This window comes from Bombina bombina, chromosome 2 (assembly GCF_027579735.1).
Source record: "Bombina bombina isolate aBomBom1 chromosome 2, aBomBom1.pri, whole genome shotgun sequence".
In the NCBI taxonomy this organism is placed as follows: Eukaryota; Metazoa; Chordata; class Amphibia; order Anura; family Bombinatoridae; genus Bombina; species Bombina bombina.
The window spans coordinates 485378442-485394764 of NC_069500.1; the positions used below are offsets into that span (position 1 = coordinate 485378442).

At 38.3% G+C, this 16323-nt stretch overlaps 1 protein-coding gene across 2 annotated transcripts in view; it reads left to right on the forward strand.

Moving 5' to 3' along the window:
- EMID1 (EMI domain containing 1) overlaps positions 1–16323 on the forward strand; it is a 272782-nt gene that overhangs the window by 171734 nt on the left and 84725 nt on the right. The window lies entirely within an intron of this gene.

Consider the following 16323-nt stretch of genomic DNA (forward strand, 5'->3'; position numbering starts at 1 on the left):
AAAGTTAAAAGGCTTTATTCAGCCATTACAGCAACGTTTCGGGGCTCCTGCCCCTTTGTTTAAAAATATATGTGGTGGGCTCAACGGTGGGTCCAAAGGTTAAGCTTTTGTGGGGACATTGTGTGACCTCAGCTACCATCCGTGTCCAGTCACATATGGGTCGTCCGGTATTTTTATGGAGCAAAGCTGGTAACCCTAAGGCAACTTGACTGGAGTTTTACGATTGTCCTCATATGCTATAAATAATTAAGAATTACATTAAGCAGATGTTATACTTCTGTTTCTCATGGCCTCAGATGAAGACAGCAGTGACTTCACAGGCAAATATGTATTATTATTATTATCTTTATAAAGCTCCAGCAAGTTATACAGTGCTGAACAGAGGAACACTTTACAGAATTTGTACCAGCTCAGAAGGCAAATAAGGGCAAAATCATAAAGAAATGGTTGTCCAGTGAAGAAGAGCATAAACAGTCCAATGACTAGCGTCTATTAATGAACCACCAAATAGCTCCCCACGTTTTTAATTGTTATATTTGATATTTATACAAGGGGGTATATTTAACTAGCTGTGGATGTAGCTGTTTCTGCACGAGCCTTCAGACTCCCCAGAAACAAATGTTAAGAAGCAGCGGTCGTAAGACTCCTGCTCCTTAACTCATCCGCTACCTCTGAGGTGGCGGACAGCAATCATCTAGATCGGATACGATCGGGATGATTGACACCCCTTGCTAGTAGCCGATTAGCCATGAATGTGCAGGAGGCAGCATTGCACAAATTAATTGCCAAGGATTCTAAGTCTAACCCTAAAAGGTTCTTTAAGTACATAAATAGCAAAAAATCTAAGAAGGATAATATAGGTACATTAAAATGTGTGGAGGGTAGCATGATAAATAATGACAGGGAGAAGGCTGAGGTACTAAACCAGTTTTTTTCTTCAGTATACACAAGAGAGGAACCATTGAATGATACTTTGGAACAGAATAGAACATGCCAGTCCATACCACTAACTGGGTTTTGTTTAGAGGATATCAGGAAAAAACTAAAAAATATTAAGGTAAATAAAACTCCAGGCCCAGATGGAATACACCCAAGGGTGTTAAGTGAAGTTAGCACTGTTATAGACAAACCTTTACTCATAATTTTTCAAGACTCATTATCCTCAGGCATGGTACCCCAGGATTGGCGTAAAGCTGATGTGGTGCCACTCTTCAAAAAGGGAAGCAGGGATGATCCAGGAAGCTATAGACCAGTTAGTCTGACATCAATAGTGGGGAAGATATTTGAAGGGATTATAAGGGATTATATTGATGAGCATATTTGTGTAAACAAGATTATGAGTTCTAATCAGCATGGCTTTAGGAGAAATAGATCATGTCAAACTAATCTAATTAGATTCTACGAGGAAGTAAGTAAAAATATAGATAAAGGGGAATCAGTTGATGTGATATACTTAGATTTTGCAAAGGCATTTGATACAGTGCCACATGAGAGATTAATGCACAAAATTAAGGGACTGGGAATAGTTGAAAATGTTAGCTCATGGATAAATAACTGGATAAAAGATAGGGAGCAACGAGTAGCAGTAAATGGATCATACTCAGATTGGACAAAGGTAATCAGTGGCGTCCCCCAGGGATCAGTACTGGGCCCTGTTCTTTTTAATATTTTTATAAATGACTTGGAGCAAGGATTAAATAGCGACATCTCTATTTTTGCAGATGATACTAAGTTAAGTAAGGTCATTAGGTCAGAGCAGGATGAACTCTCTTTGCAAAGGGATTTGCTAAAATTAGAACTATGGGAAAGTGAATGGAAAATGAGATTTAATACGGAAAAATGTAAGGTTCTACATTTTGGAAGTAAAAATAAGCAGGCTATGTATTTTTTAAATGGGACAAGACTTAGCCAAACACAGGAGGAAAGGGATTTGGGAGTAGTAATAGATAACAAGCTAAAGATGAGTGCACAATGCAGGGCAGCGGCTTCAAAGGCTAATAAGATACTAGCATGTATTAAAAGAGGCATTGATTCAAGGGAGGAAAGCATAATTCTGTCATTATATAAAGCCCTGGTAAGACCTCACCTTGAGTTTGGAGTGCAGTTCTGGGGACCGATTGCTAAAAAAGATATTGCAGAACTAGAAAAAGTTCAGAGAAGGGCCACAAAGCTAATAAGGGGATTGGAGAAATTAACCTATGAGGAGAGGCTAGCCAAACTGGGTCTGTTCTCTTTAGAAAAAAGGCGCTTGAGAGGTGACATGATTACTTTATATAAATATATTCAAGGCCCATATACAGAGATGGCAGAAGCTCTTTTTATTCCAAGAAAATTGGTTCTGACAAGAGGTCATAATTTAAGGTTGGAGGAAAGGAGATTTAATCTCCTGCAACGGAAACGTTTTTTCACTGTAAGAGCAATAAAATTGTGGAACTCATTACCAAAGGAGGTAGTGAATGCCAATACCATAGATACATTTAAAAATATGCATACAAAGAGAGAAGCGCTCTACCAGGAACGAACAACAGCTCAGTGGCTTGTTCTATGGCGATTTACCACCCGGAAGCAGCCTCTTTTAGACCAGTGTGCTTTTCACAGAAGAAAAACTTTCCTGAAGTATATCAGTCTGATCCCGCCAAGTAAGGTCAGTCCAGCCCCGAAATACCAGGCAATTCTCCTCTGAACAAGGAACATGACAACCCCAGACGATCGTTTCGGCCTCCTATGGGCCTCGTCAGTGAGGTGCAGCCACATTCCTCTAAACACACTGGGCAAGGAGTCCACGTCTGGTTTCCCCCATCACCCATAGGGAGACTTCCCCAGGGTCATAATAATTTGCATACAAAGAGAGAAGCGCTCTACCAGGAACGAACAACAGCTCAGTGGCTTGTTCTATGGCGATTTACCACCCGGAAGCAGCCTCTTTTAGACCAGTGTGCTTTTCACAGAAGAAAAACTTTCCTGAAGTATATCAGTCTGATCCCGCCAAGTAAGGTCAGTCCAGCCCCGAAATACCAGGCAATTCTCCTCTGAACAAGGAACATGACAACCCCAGACGATCGTTTCGGCCTCCTATGGGCCTCGTCAGTGAGGTGCAGCCACATTCCTCTAAGCACACTGGGCAAGGAGTCCACGTCTGGTTTCCCCCATCACCCATAGGGAGACTTCCCCAGGGTCATAATAATTTGCATACAAAGAGAGAAGCGCTCTACCAGGAACGAACAACAGCTCAGTGGCTTGTTCTATGGCGATTTACCACCCGGAAGCAGCCTCTTTTAGACCAGTGTGCTTTTCACAGAAGAACATTTAAAAATAGTCTGGATAAATTTCTGTATATAAACAAAATTCATGGATATGATTGCTAGTATTAAATGGGTCACATTTTAATGGGGTTATTTAAGCTTAACTGGAGCTTTTTGTAAGTATTTTAGATTTGTATAGGTTGAACTCGATGGACTTCAGTCTTTTTTCAACCTTATCTACTATGTTACTATGTTACTATGTTACTATGTAATGTTAAATGCTGAGAGCATATGCTGTCAGCATTTAGAGATGTCGGGCAAACATGTTCTCTACAGCGAATCATGTCCGTCCGTCATGTGATAAATCAGGCCCCTATATGTGCATATTTTCAAGCAACTCCCCTGGCCATCCATCTGGCTAATGCATTTTTTGCACTTTATGTCACATAAATTTATTAGCAGCCAAACCCTCACCAGTCACTTGCACCACTGCTCTAACTGCCTTGTTAATAGAATGTTGCTATAGTAAATTGTGAAGAGAAAATAAGTTTAGATGATGATTTTTGCAGTACTATAGTAAAGAAATGTAAACATCTTAGCAATGCTTCATAAATGAATGTGAAGTTTTAAGGTCAATATGGAGTCAGATAAGATACAATGGTAGTAGGCCTGGTTAGTACTAAAAATTGTAGTGTTGGGAACAATTATACACATTTTAAAGGGAAACTAAATTAAAAATAAACTTTTATCATTCAGATTGAGCATAGAATTATTTTTAAAAAAGAGTTCACAGTTTATGCATATGAGTTTTTGATTCGCTGATGGCTGTCACATGATACAGGGGATAGGAAATTGAAAACCATTTTGAAATTTAAAAATACTGCTGTACATTTTAAATTTAGAGTGTTATTGCATTGTCTGTTTATTATGCATTTGTTGATTATTATTATCATTTATTTGTATAGTGCTGCAAAATCCCTAAGCACTGGGTACAGTGATAGGGGTATACAAAAACATAACAAACTAAACAAAACTAGTACAGGAGGAAGGGGGCCCTGCTATGAAGAGCTTACAGTCTACAGGGTGAAGGTGCAGAGACATAAGGTTCGGGGTAGCTTTGTCTCGTGAATTGTAGTTGCAGCAGTGAGACAATGCCGTTCAAGATTTATTTTGAAATACAGAGGAGAGATGTTAAGCCTCTCTGAATAGGAGGGTTTTTAAAGAAACTATACAAGGTTAAAGACAGACTGATGGAGCGGGGTAGAGAGTTCCAGAGGACAGGCGCAGCACGTCAAAAGACTTGGAGGTGGGAGAGGGTAGTAGAGATAATGGGAGCGGAGAGACATAGGTCAGAGGTTGATCGAAGAGGACGTGTCGGGGAGTATTTGGATATGTGAGAGGAAATATAGTTGGGAGCAAAGTTGTTGAGTGCTTTATAGGTTAGGGTTAATACTTTGGGGTAGATTTATCATGCAGCAGATGCTGCAATCTACCCTCGAAGTTTCAGGTCCGCCTGAAACATAAGTTAAGAAGCAGCGGTCGTAAGACCACTGCTCCTTAACTCATCCACCACATCTGAGGTGGCAGACAGCAATCATCTCGATCGTATGCTATGATTGACACCCCCTTCTAGTGGCCGATTGGCTGTGAATGTGCAGGGGGCGGCATTGCACAAGCATTTCACCAGAAATGCTTGTGCAATGATAAATTCCGACAGCGTATGCTATCGGCATTTATCGATGTCAGCCCTACATTTGATAAATCTACCCCTTTGAATTGAATTATAGAGTGTATGGGGAGCCAGTGTAGAGAAAGAAAGAGCAGAGCAGCTGATGAAGATCAGCAACTTAGGAGGCTGAGTCTAGCTGAAACGTTAATGATAGATTGGAGGGGGAGAGGCATTTAAAAATAGATTGCAGTAGTTAATGCATTGATTATAAAAATCTAGGTATTTAATGGTTCGTTAACAGTTGTAGTGGCCCCATGCTAGGTTACACAAAGAGAATTTGGTGTGAGTGCTACCTAAAAATGGTCAAAGCTAAAATACCTAAATGATCACAGTATCTCCAAGATTGTGATCTTATAAATAAAATAGTATAAAACAGGGACGGGGGGTGGAAACCGCTCCTTGGAAAGAGCTGACCACTTAATGAATAGTACTAATATAGTATATGTATTGATTAGTAGTGCCACTGATGAAAAAGAGATAAAAATGAAGATAGGGAAATGATACTTAGTAGTGACAACTTATACCAAAAATAGATAATAGGCTAAACCTATCAATAGAATAATGAATGATGAAATGATAAAAAATTATTAAATTGATATGACAAAATTTAATAAGCAAGTCTAGAATGCTAGTTTGGAACACTTATATATAACAATTTATATAAAATGATGCCGGCATCAATGTAAAAAAACAATGCTTAATACTAAGGTCAGTAGGTAAAACATATAAGGTAATTATTTACCATACAGAAATTCCGGTAAAAAAACATCCAGTTGTGTTAAAGGCAGCAAGCTGGTGCTAGCAGTAAAAAGGGCATTAGATTGGGTACAAGCAATAAGTATGTTATAAGTAAATATGTACAATATAAGTTATTACAATAACTGAATTTGGAAATATAATATAGTAGAGGTATAATTTATAAAGTCAATTTGGTGTGAGGACTCTATAGGAATCTTCGGCTGTGCACAGCTCTGGATGAAATAGGACGTAAAAAAATCACTGTTCCTAGTTTGTATGGATAATGCTCAAGTTCCGTAGTGAGCTCTGAGATTGTGGTGGCGTAAGATCACGTGACCAAGTTGGTGTGTTGTTACTGGTCTCTCCTCGATGGTAGTTCTTTGTCGGATAGAAACAAAGTATCTTTGTGATTCTGGGTCCGAAAACAATTATGGAACAACTCCGGGTGCTCAATTGTGGCCTAGTACGAATCCTTTATAGCGGAATCTGAAATATAAGTTATCTCTCCGATCTTACCAGACTTTTAACTACACTGAGTTCTCAGCGTTTCCTGCTGGGTTGAAATGTAATTTCACTGATTACGAACATTTCAGTGCATCATCCAGGATGAGAAGACAGAAAGGCAGAAGAGGCGTGGGTGTGTCTGAAATAGGCAAAGATAGAAAAATAAAAATAGTGTAAGGCTTTTCCAATGTATATCTTAAAAGAAACAGCCCTTTTGCTGAGGTTTTAAAATAAGCATCCAGCTGGAACCATTCCTTCAGAGTATGTTTGTTCCCTTGGGTAGGCTAAACTAAATTCTTATGGGTAATTGCAGTAAGGAATGGGAAAAAAATCATGTTTGGGACTGGGGAAAGTCAAGAACCAAGACAAAAATAAGTTTAAAATAAAGACTTGGGAATGTCTTTTTTGTTTGAAATATTTTGAGAGATTATCCAAGTTGTAGCTACAGAATAATTGGAGATACATTATTAAAAGAGCATGAATCCCAACATTTTAAAACTTTGTTATTTACTTTAAATTGTTAAAGGGACACTGAACCCAAATTTTTTCTTTTGTGATTCAGATAGAGCATGAAATTTTAAGCAACTTTCTAATTTACTCCTATTATCAAATTTTCTTCATACTCTTGGTATCTTTATTTGAAATGTAAGTTTAGATGCCGGCCCATTTTTGGTGAACAACCTGGGTTGTCCTTGCTGATTGGTGGATAAATTCATCCACCAATGAAAAAGTGCTGTCCAGAGTTCTGAATATAAAAAAAAAGCTTAGATGTCTTCTTTTTTAAATAAAGATATCAAGAGAACGAAGAAAAATTGATAATAGAAGTAAATTAGAAAGTTGCTTAAAATTGCATGCTCGATCTGAATCACGAAAGAAAAAATATGGGTTCAGTGTCCCTTTACATTTTCTTTGTTCTCATAGTATCTGTTGTTGAAATGCAGGGATGTAATCTTAGAAGCGTGCATTTGTCTGGGGCACTATATGGCAGCAGTTTTGCAAGAATGTTATTCAAATGCAAAATTACTAGATGGCAGCACTATTTCCCGCCATGTAGTATTCCAGATACTTATCTAGGTATCTCTTCAGCAAAGAATACCATGGGAACAAAGCAAATTTAATAATAGAAGTCAATTGGAAACTTTTTTTTACATTGTTTGCTATATCTAAATCACAAAAGAAGATTTTGGGGTTTTGGATCCCTTTAATTTGCGCATTTGAATAAAACACATTTTTGCACATATGATGGCTAAATGATATTTTGCACTTAGTGACCTTTAGGTAACCAGTGTTACGAATTTTTTCACCCACATAATATAACATAGAACCACGTCGCAAATCGGTATCACATATTCAGCGCAAGGACTTACACAGCGAAAATGGAGAAATTTTACTCCATTTTTATCTCGCCACACATAGGCAGGCACAGCAAGACTTGCGCTGAGTATGTGAGCACCGTAACCCCCTAAAAATAGTAACTAACACCTAATGCATGCACAATATCTATCTACCTGTTAACCGCCAACCCCCACCGCAATAACTAATAAACTATATTAACCCCTAATCTGCCAACCCCCACATCGCAAAACATCTAATTAACCTATTAACCCCTAATCCATCAAATGCCCACAACTCTATATACTTAATAAACAGCTAGATTACGAGTTTGGCGTTATGAGTAAAAAAGCATTGTTATGGTCCATAACAATGTTTTTTCCTTAACGCCGCTATTACAAGTCTTGTAGGTGTAGGTGTACCACACACTTTTTTTGGCCGTCACGCAATGTCAGTACCACACTTTAAGAAAAGTCCTTTTACAATGGGACTTCCATAGCGCCGGTATTACAAGTTTTGCTGTGAGGCAAAAAAGTGAGCGGTACAGCCTAAAATGACAAGATCCGTACCGCCATCTAAAGTCAGTAGTTATGAGTTTTACGTTACAAAGCTGTAACATAAAACTCATAACTAAACTGTCACAAAGTGAACTAACACCCATAAACTTCCTATAAACCCCTAAACCGAGGTCCTCCCGCATCACAAATACTCTAATAAAATTATTAACCCCTAATCTGCCGCTCCGGACATCGCCGCCATTCCAGAAATGTATTAACCCCTATTCCGTCGTTTCCCGACATCGTCGCCACTATAATAAACCTATTAACCCCTAAACGGCCGCCTTCCCGCATCGCAAACACTAGTTAAATATTATTAACCCCTTATCCGCCCACACCGCCGCTATAATAAACCTATTAACTCCTAAACCTAACCCTATCGTAACCCTAACACCCCCTAACTTAAATATAATTAAAATACAGCTAAACTAAAGTTACAATTATTAACTAAATAATTCCTATTTTAAACTAAATACTAACTTACCTGTAAAATAAAACCTAAGCTAGCTACAATATAACTAATAGTTATATTGTATCTATCTTAGGTTTTATTTTTATTTCACAGGTATGTTTGTATTTATTTTAACTAGGTAAACTAGTTATTAACTATTTACTAACTACCTAGCTAAAATAAATACAAATTTACCTGTAAAATAAAACCTAACCTGCCTTACAATAACACCTAACATTACAATAAAATAAAATAAATTAAATTAATACAATACATTTATCTAAATTACAAAAAAAATAAACACTAAATTACACAAAATAAAAAACGAAATGATCAAAAATAAAAAGAATTACTCCAAATATAATAGCCCTATCAAAATAAAAAGCCCCCCCAAAATAAAAAACCCTAGCCTACACTAAACTGCCAATGGCCCTTAAAGGGGCCTTTTGCGGGGCATTGCCCCAAAGAAATCAGCTCTTTTAGCTGTAAATAAAAATACAAACACCCCCCAACAGAAAAATCCACCACCCACACAACCAAACCCCCCAAATAAAAACCTATCTAAATAAACCTAAGCTCCCCATTGCCCTTAAAAAGGGCATTTTGATGGGCATTGCCCTTAAAAGGGCATTTAGCTCTTTTACTGCCCAAACCCTAAGCTAAAAATAAAACCCACCCAATAAACCCTTAAAACAACCTAACACTAACCCCCAACGATCCACTTACAGTTTTCGAAGACCGGACATCCATCCTCATCCAGGCGGCAGAAGTCTTCATCCAAACGGGCAGAAGTCCTCCTCAAAGCCGGCAGAAGTCTTCATCCAAGCGAGCATAAGTCTTCATCCAGACGGCATCTTCTATCTTCATCCATCCGGCATCTTCTATCTTCATCCATCCGGAGTGGAGTGGGTCCATCTTCATGACATCCGGCGCAGAGCATCATCTTCTTCCGATGGTCAACGAAGAATAAAGTTTCAGTTTAAGGTATGTCATCCAAGATGGCGTCCCTTACATTCCAATTGAATTCTATCAGCCAATAGGACTTAAAGGGTAAAAAATCCTATTGGCTGTTGCCCATTTAATCCCTAATCTAAAAAAAAATAAACCCTCAAAAAATAAAAAAAACCTAAATTTAACCCCCAGATAGGTACTCACGGTTCCTGAAGTCCTGCATTGAAGTCTTTTTCCAAGCGGTGATATCTTCTATCTTCTTACAGAAACAAGCCGGCACGGAGCGTGAAAATGAAGACCGGTGACCGTGGAACTGAAGACCAGCGACCGTGGAGCCATGGAGCGCGGAGATCCTCTTCGTAGGATCACCGCCGCACACTGAGGATTGAATTCAAGGTACGCGTTTAAATATGGGGTACCTTGCATTCCTATTGGCTGATTTGAGTCTTCAAATTCAAATCAGCCAATAGAATGAGAGCTACTGAAATCCTATTGGCTGACTGTCCCTTTAATAAAAGAAGACTACTTTTAAATGGGCTCTATATTTTTCTATTTACCTTTGGCTTGTTCCCGTGAGCCACTGCGTCTTCCCTGGAGGCTGTTCTTGTCCAACCTATGAGATGCTACCAGTAAAGGGGTGTGAGTAGGTCACATGACTGTGAGGACCAAGTGCCATTTTACACATATATGCCAGGAGGCGAAAAGGATCCGTTTTGAAGAGAGGAGTATTTGGAGCTGGACACAGTGCTATCCCCCAGGACCAAGCGGATTGCCTAACTACGTGCCATAACTGTCCTGCTGTGAGAAAGAACCGTCTTGATGAGCGGAGTATTTGGAGCCGGACACAGTGCTATCCCCCAGGACCAAGCGGATTGCCTAACTACGTGCCATAACTGTCCTGCTGTGAGACGGAACCGTCTTGATGAGCAGATTTTCCCGGAGACTGACACAGTGCCATCCCCCAGGACCGAGCGGATTCTCCATCTACAAGCCGTGAGTCTCTTGCCGTGAACCGGCTTACTTTGCTAACTAGTTGACTTGCGCTTTGCAGAGTGGCTGACTCTCTTGTTTACAGCGGTGACACCTACCCTACTCTTATACCCTGGGTAACCCACAGTCTTTCCTTTACTTTATATACACACTGCCAAATGACTATATGGTTTAGCAAAGCAACAGAGGATACAATTGCACCTAATTGGGATTTGATAATGTGGGTTAGTAATCTCATTTAGTTATAGGCGTGCACATGGACTAGTTCTATTTAATTATCTGTTAACCAAATTAAGACTGGATCTTTCGAAATGATTGCACCACCCCGTTACGCTCATTCACTACTTGTGAAACCATACACAACTCTAGGGTCTTCCATATTTTAAATACTTTAGTGGTAATTCCTGCTGTTAAACCTGGGTTTCCCTTTATTGGTAAACAATTGGTAAATATATGCGAGATCCTAAACCTTTTGCAGATGGGTCTGGTCAAGTGGGGTAACTTTACAATCAAGCTATCACAATTTTACATAACCTATACTGCAAATCTGCTTGCTCTACATAGCTAACAGAGATGTTCATTTGTTTTTGTATGAATGCACATGAATGCATTGGATTTTTCCGAATGAACGCGCAAAGAATAAATATGAATGATTGCACAAAGAACATGAAAGAAAACGAAAAAATACTGATGAAAATCATTAGTATTGATTTGTTTACTTTATTATTTTTTTAAGTGGTTAATACCTACCTCAGAGCACTTTCCATGCTCTTCAGAGCAAAGTAAGGTCAGTATTGTAGCTACAGGTTAACTTTTCACCGGTAGCTTTGAAACATTTACATTTGTTTTAATGAAAACAAATATAAATGTTTAACAAGAATTTAATATTGATTTCGTTTGGAACTCAACAAATTCCGAATAGTGCAGCCACCAAATATTCAGGGAAACTAATTTCCCTGAATATTCAGAACGTAAATTTTGTCAGAAATTAATTTGTTTTGGTTGCACATCTCTAATAGCTAATACCATGGTGTGGTAAGTATGTGCTAGTGGTAATGGGGTGAAATGCGTAGAGGTGCTTAATTGGCATGAAACACAAAATGAGCATGCAATTAAAAAAAAAAATCAGTTTACTTCTGTTACCTAATTTACTTCATTCTAGGGATGGGCGAATGTGGTGAAAGTGCAATTTGCTTGAAGAACGAATAATCCTGTAGACATTTGTTTTGGACAATCAAATGTTGATAAGAACAAAAATCCATTAAAACTTGGTAATCGATTGTTATTTCTGGTTTATAAATGTTACTTTCATTTTCGAATGTTCATAATTAGATCGAATATCCATATTCAAAATTTCTAATGTAACATTTGATTTAACAAATACTATTCAGAAGTTCAATAGCTCATGTGGCAGGAAATTTAGTCAACTGATACATAATAGATACAAATATATAGATTACAATTTTTCTATTTAAAATATTGCATAATTTGATTTGAGTTATGCAGTATTCAAATTAGAAAAACTATAATCAAATATTACTATAAAGATATAATTAGAAATACTATTACATTAAACAAATGTTGTGCAAACATTCGAAATTTGAAACAAACAAATGTGTTAAAACATTCACCCATCCCTACTTCATTCTCATTGTATTCTTTGTTGAATACATAGGTAGGGAGCTGTTTTGCTAGAATGTGTTTAAGTACAAGATGCCAGCAGTGTTTGCACAACGTATTACATTGTTAAAAGCATTTTTGCAAAACTGCTGCCTAGCCATATCAGAATCAAAGAAAGAAATATTCTGGGTTTCATGTTTTTTTACATAATTATTGGCTAGGGCAGTGGTGTTGAATCTATGGCACAAATCTGCTGGTACTCTAGGCTACCAGCATACCACTTTGTTTCTTTGGCTGCAACTGTAGTGCATAATACATTATGTTCTTATGAATACATGCATGATGCTACATATTGGCAATTCATCTTTATTTGTTGACATATTTTGGATTAAAATTAATTTGAATGTTCTTTTAAATACATTTAAAAATGTACCATCTGAATTGCCAATTTGGGCACCCACTCTTAAAAGGTTTGTCACCTCTGGTCTCGAGCCATCAGAGACACAGAGTAAGGGTGTATATTGAACGCCAAGGGATGGATTACTTTAGATTCAATAATGTTTCTAAGGCTTGGATATGTATATCACACATTTATATCATTGCCATAGGCTGTATACTATTTATCTCATCAAAGGGTTTAAAAATAGTCTGTATTGTTTGTTGCCACAAGTAAATATAAAGACCGAAGGTAAGATGTGAAATTCTAGTGAGATGATCCAGGCCCTCAGGCTTATAATAATCACTATATATTAAAGCCAGCTTTTGTGGCTCATAAAGCCGTAATAAGCAGCAGAAGGCTTTGAAATTGTTAAATCAAAGTCTACAAGCAAAGGAGTATTATTTATGATTTCATAGCTGATTTAATTTATTAACTCATTTTTAAAGAGACATAAAAGTGCAAAAAGAAAATTATCTAATATATAATATGAAAGCAGTAATAAAATGCTCTAACTATACGTTTAACCCGTGCAAATGGGTTAAACACATAATGTCAGCTCCGGAGTAGAAATGCACTACCGGGACCTAGAAGAACACATCTAGTGAGCCAACAGTAAGAGGCATGTGTGTGTAGCCCCCAGTCAGCAGCAAATGCTTAGTAGTAAATTACTGCTGCTGAGGATATGTACATATGCTTTTCAACAAAAGATACCAATGTAACAAAGTAAATGTGAGAGTAAAAGTAAACTGAAATGTTTCTAAAAATTGCATGCTCTGAATCATAACAAAAAAATTATACTTACCTGATAAATTAATTTATTTTATGGTGGTGAGAGTCCACAGGCCATTACTCCTGAGATTCAACTCCTGGCCACTAGAAAGAGGCAATGATACCAAACATTCCACAAGTTTTTAATCCCTCTCACCTCTTTGGTATCCTAGTTTAACTAATAGCAGAGGAGAAAAACAGAGAAGTAAGAAAGCAAAAAGCAGGGTAAATGAGGTACATAAAAAAAAGGGCCGCCAATCGGAAAAGTTTAAAAAAGCAGGTCTCGTGGACCCTCACGGCAATGAAAGAAATGAATTGATCAGGTAAGCATACATTTTGTTTTCTTTCATAAGGTAATGAGAGTTCACAAGTTATTACTCTGGGGATCTAATACCAAAGCAGTGAAGTCCACAAGTAAATAGGTTGTAAACAAATTAAGGCAGGAACCTATTTAAAGCTCTACAAAAGAAGCCAATAAAAGGGAGCATCTTTAAAAAATAAAATCTGAAAACTGAGTAAGGACCAGGCTTGAGCCTCTATGTATGAAGCCGTCTACTTTCCTGCATTCGCCGCCCCAATACGCTCGCCTACCATCACTGCTGCGGACCTGAATACGTTCGCCAAAGTTATCAAGAAAGCTTTCAAGAAGCCGCGCACCAAGTACAGAGCGATGAGCAGCGGACTGTTGTTAACTGACAGTCATCGATCTCGCTTCTCATTGGCTTCTTCGCAGCTTTCTTGCTACCCTGTCACTAAGCACACACACTAAACTACACTATTTTACCCCCTAAACCGCCGCTCGCGGAGCCCCCCGCACCTAAATAAAGTTATTACCCTCTAAACCGCCACTCCTGGACCCCGCCGAAACTATAATAAATGTATTAACCCCTAAACCGCCGCTCCCGGACCCCGCCGCCACCTACATTATACCTATTAACCCCTAATCTGCCGCCCCCTATATTAAAGTCATTAACCCATATCCTGCGAATCCCGGCCCCCGCCGCAACTAAATAAATAGTTTAACCCCTAAACCGCCATACCCGGAGCCCAACGCCACCTACATTACATTTATTAACCCCTATCCTGCCCCCCACTACACCGCCGCCACCTACATTAAACTCATTAACCCCTAAACCGCCGCTCCCGGACCCCGCCACAACTAAATTAAATGTTTAACCCCTAAATCGCTGCTCCCGGACCCCGCCGCCACCTATATTAAACTTATTAACCCCTATCCTGCCCCCCTATACCGCCGCCACCTATATTAAACTTATTAACCCCTAAACCTAAGTCTAACACTAACACCCCCCTAACTTTAACATTATTTTAATAAATCTAAATAAAACTTACTATTATTAACTAAATTATTCCTATTTAAAACTAAATACCTATAAAATAAACCCTGAGATAGCTACAATATAACTAATAATTATATTGTAGCTATTTTAGGATTTATTTTTATTTTACAGGCAACTTTGTATTTATTTTAACTAGATACAATAGTTATTAAATAGTTATTAACTATTTAATAGCTACCTAGCTAAAATACTTACAAAATTACCTGTAAGATAAATCCTAACCTAAGTTACAATTAAACCTAACACTACACTATCAATAAATTAATTAAATAAATTAACTACAATTACCTAAAATTAAATTCAATTAAATAAACTAAACTATAGTACAAAAAAAACAAACACTAAATTACACTATCAATAAATTAATTAATTAAATAAATTAACTACAATTACCTAAAATTAAATTCAATTAAATAAACTAAACTATAGTACAAAGAAAACAAACACTAAATTACAGAAAATAAAAAAGAATTACAAGAAGTTTAAACTAATTACACCTAATCTAAGCCCCCTAATAAAATAATAAAGCCCCCAAAATAAAAAAAATGCCCTAACCTATTCTAAATTACAAAGTATTCAGCTCTTTTACAAGCCCTTAAAAGGGCTTTTTGCGGGGCATTGCCCCAAAGTAATCAGCTCTTTTACCTGTAAAAATAAAAAAAATACAACCCACCAACATTAAAACCCACCACCCACATACCCCTACTCTAACCCACCCAAACCCCCCTTAAAAAACCTAACACTTACCCCCTGAAGATCTCCCTACCTTGAGTCGTCTTCACCCAGCCGAGCCGAATTCTTCATCCAAGCGGAGCAAGAAGAGGTCCTCCATCCAGTAGAAGCCTTCATCCAAGCGGGCCAGAAGAGGTCCTCCATCCGGTAGAAGTCTTCATCCAAGCGGTGACTTCTATCTTCATCAAACCGCGGCTCCATCTTCCAGACCTCCGACGCGGAACATACTTCTGGCCCGACGGACTAACGATGAATGAAGGTTCCTTTAAGGGACGTCATCCAAGATGGCGTCTCTCAAATTCCAATTGGCTAATAGGATTCTATCAGCCAATCGGAATTAAGGTAGGAAAAATCTGATTGGCTGATTCAATCAGCCAATCGGATTGACCTCGCAATAGGATTTTTTCTACCTTAATTCTGATTGGCTGATAGAATTCTATCAGCCAATCGTAATCTAAGGGACGCCATCTTGGATGATGTCACTTAAAGGTACCTTCATTCTGTGTTAGTCGTAGGATGAAGAAGATGCTCCGCGTCGGATGTCTTGAAGAGGGACCCGCTCCGCGCCGGATGGATGACGATAGAAGATTCCGTCTGGATGAAGACTTTTGCCTGTCTGGAGGACCACTTCGCCCAGCTTGGATGAAGACGTCTCCCGGTAAGTCGATCTTCAGGGGGTTAGTGTTAGGTTTTTTAAGGGTGTATTGGGTAGGTTTTATTTTTAGGTTAGGGACTTTGGGCAGCAAAAGAGCTAACTGCCATTTTAAGGGCAATGCCCATCCAAATGCCCTTTTCAGGGCAATGGGGAGCTTAGATTTTTTTAGATAGTTTTTTTTGGGGGGGTTGGTTGTGTGGGTGGTGGGTTTTACTGTTTGGGGGTTGTTTGTATTTTTTTTACAGGTAAAAGAGCTG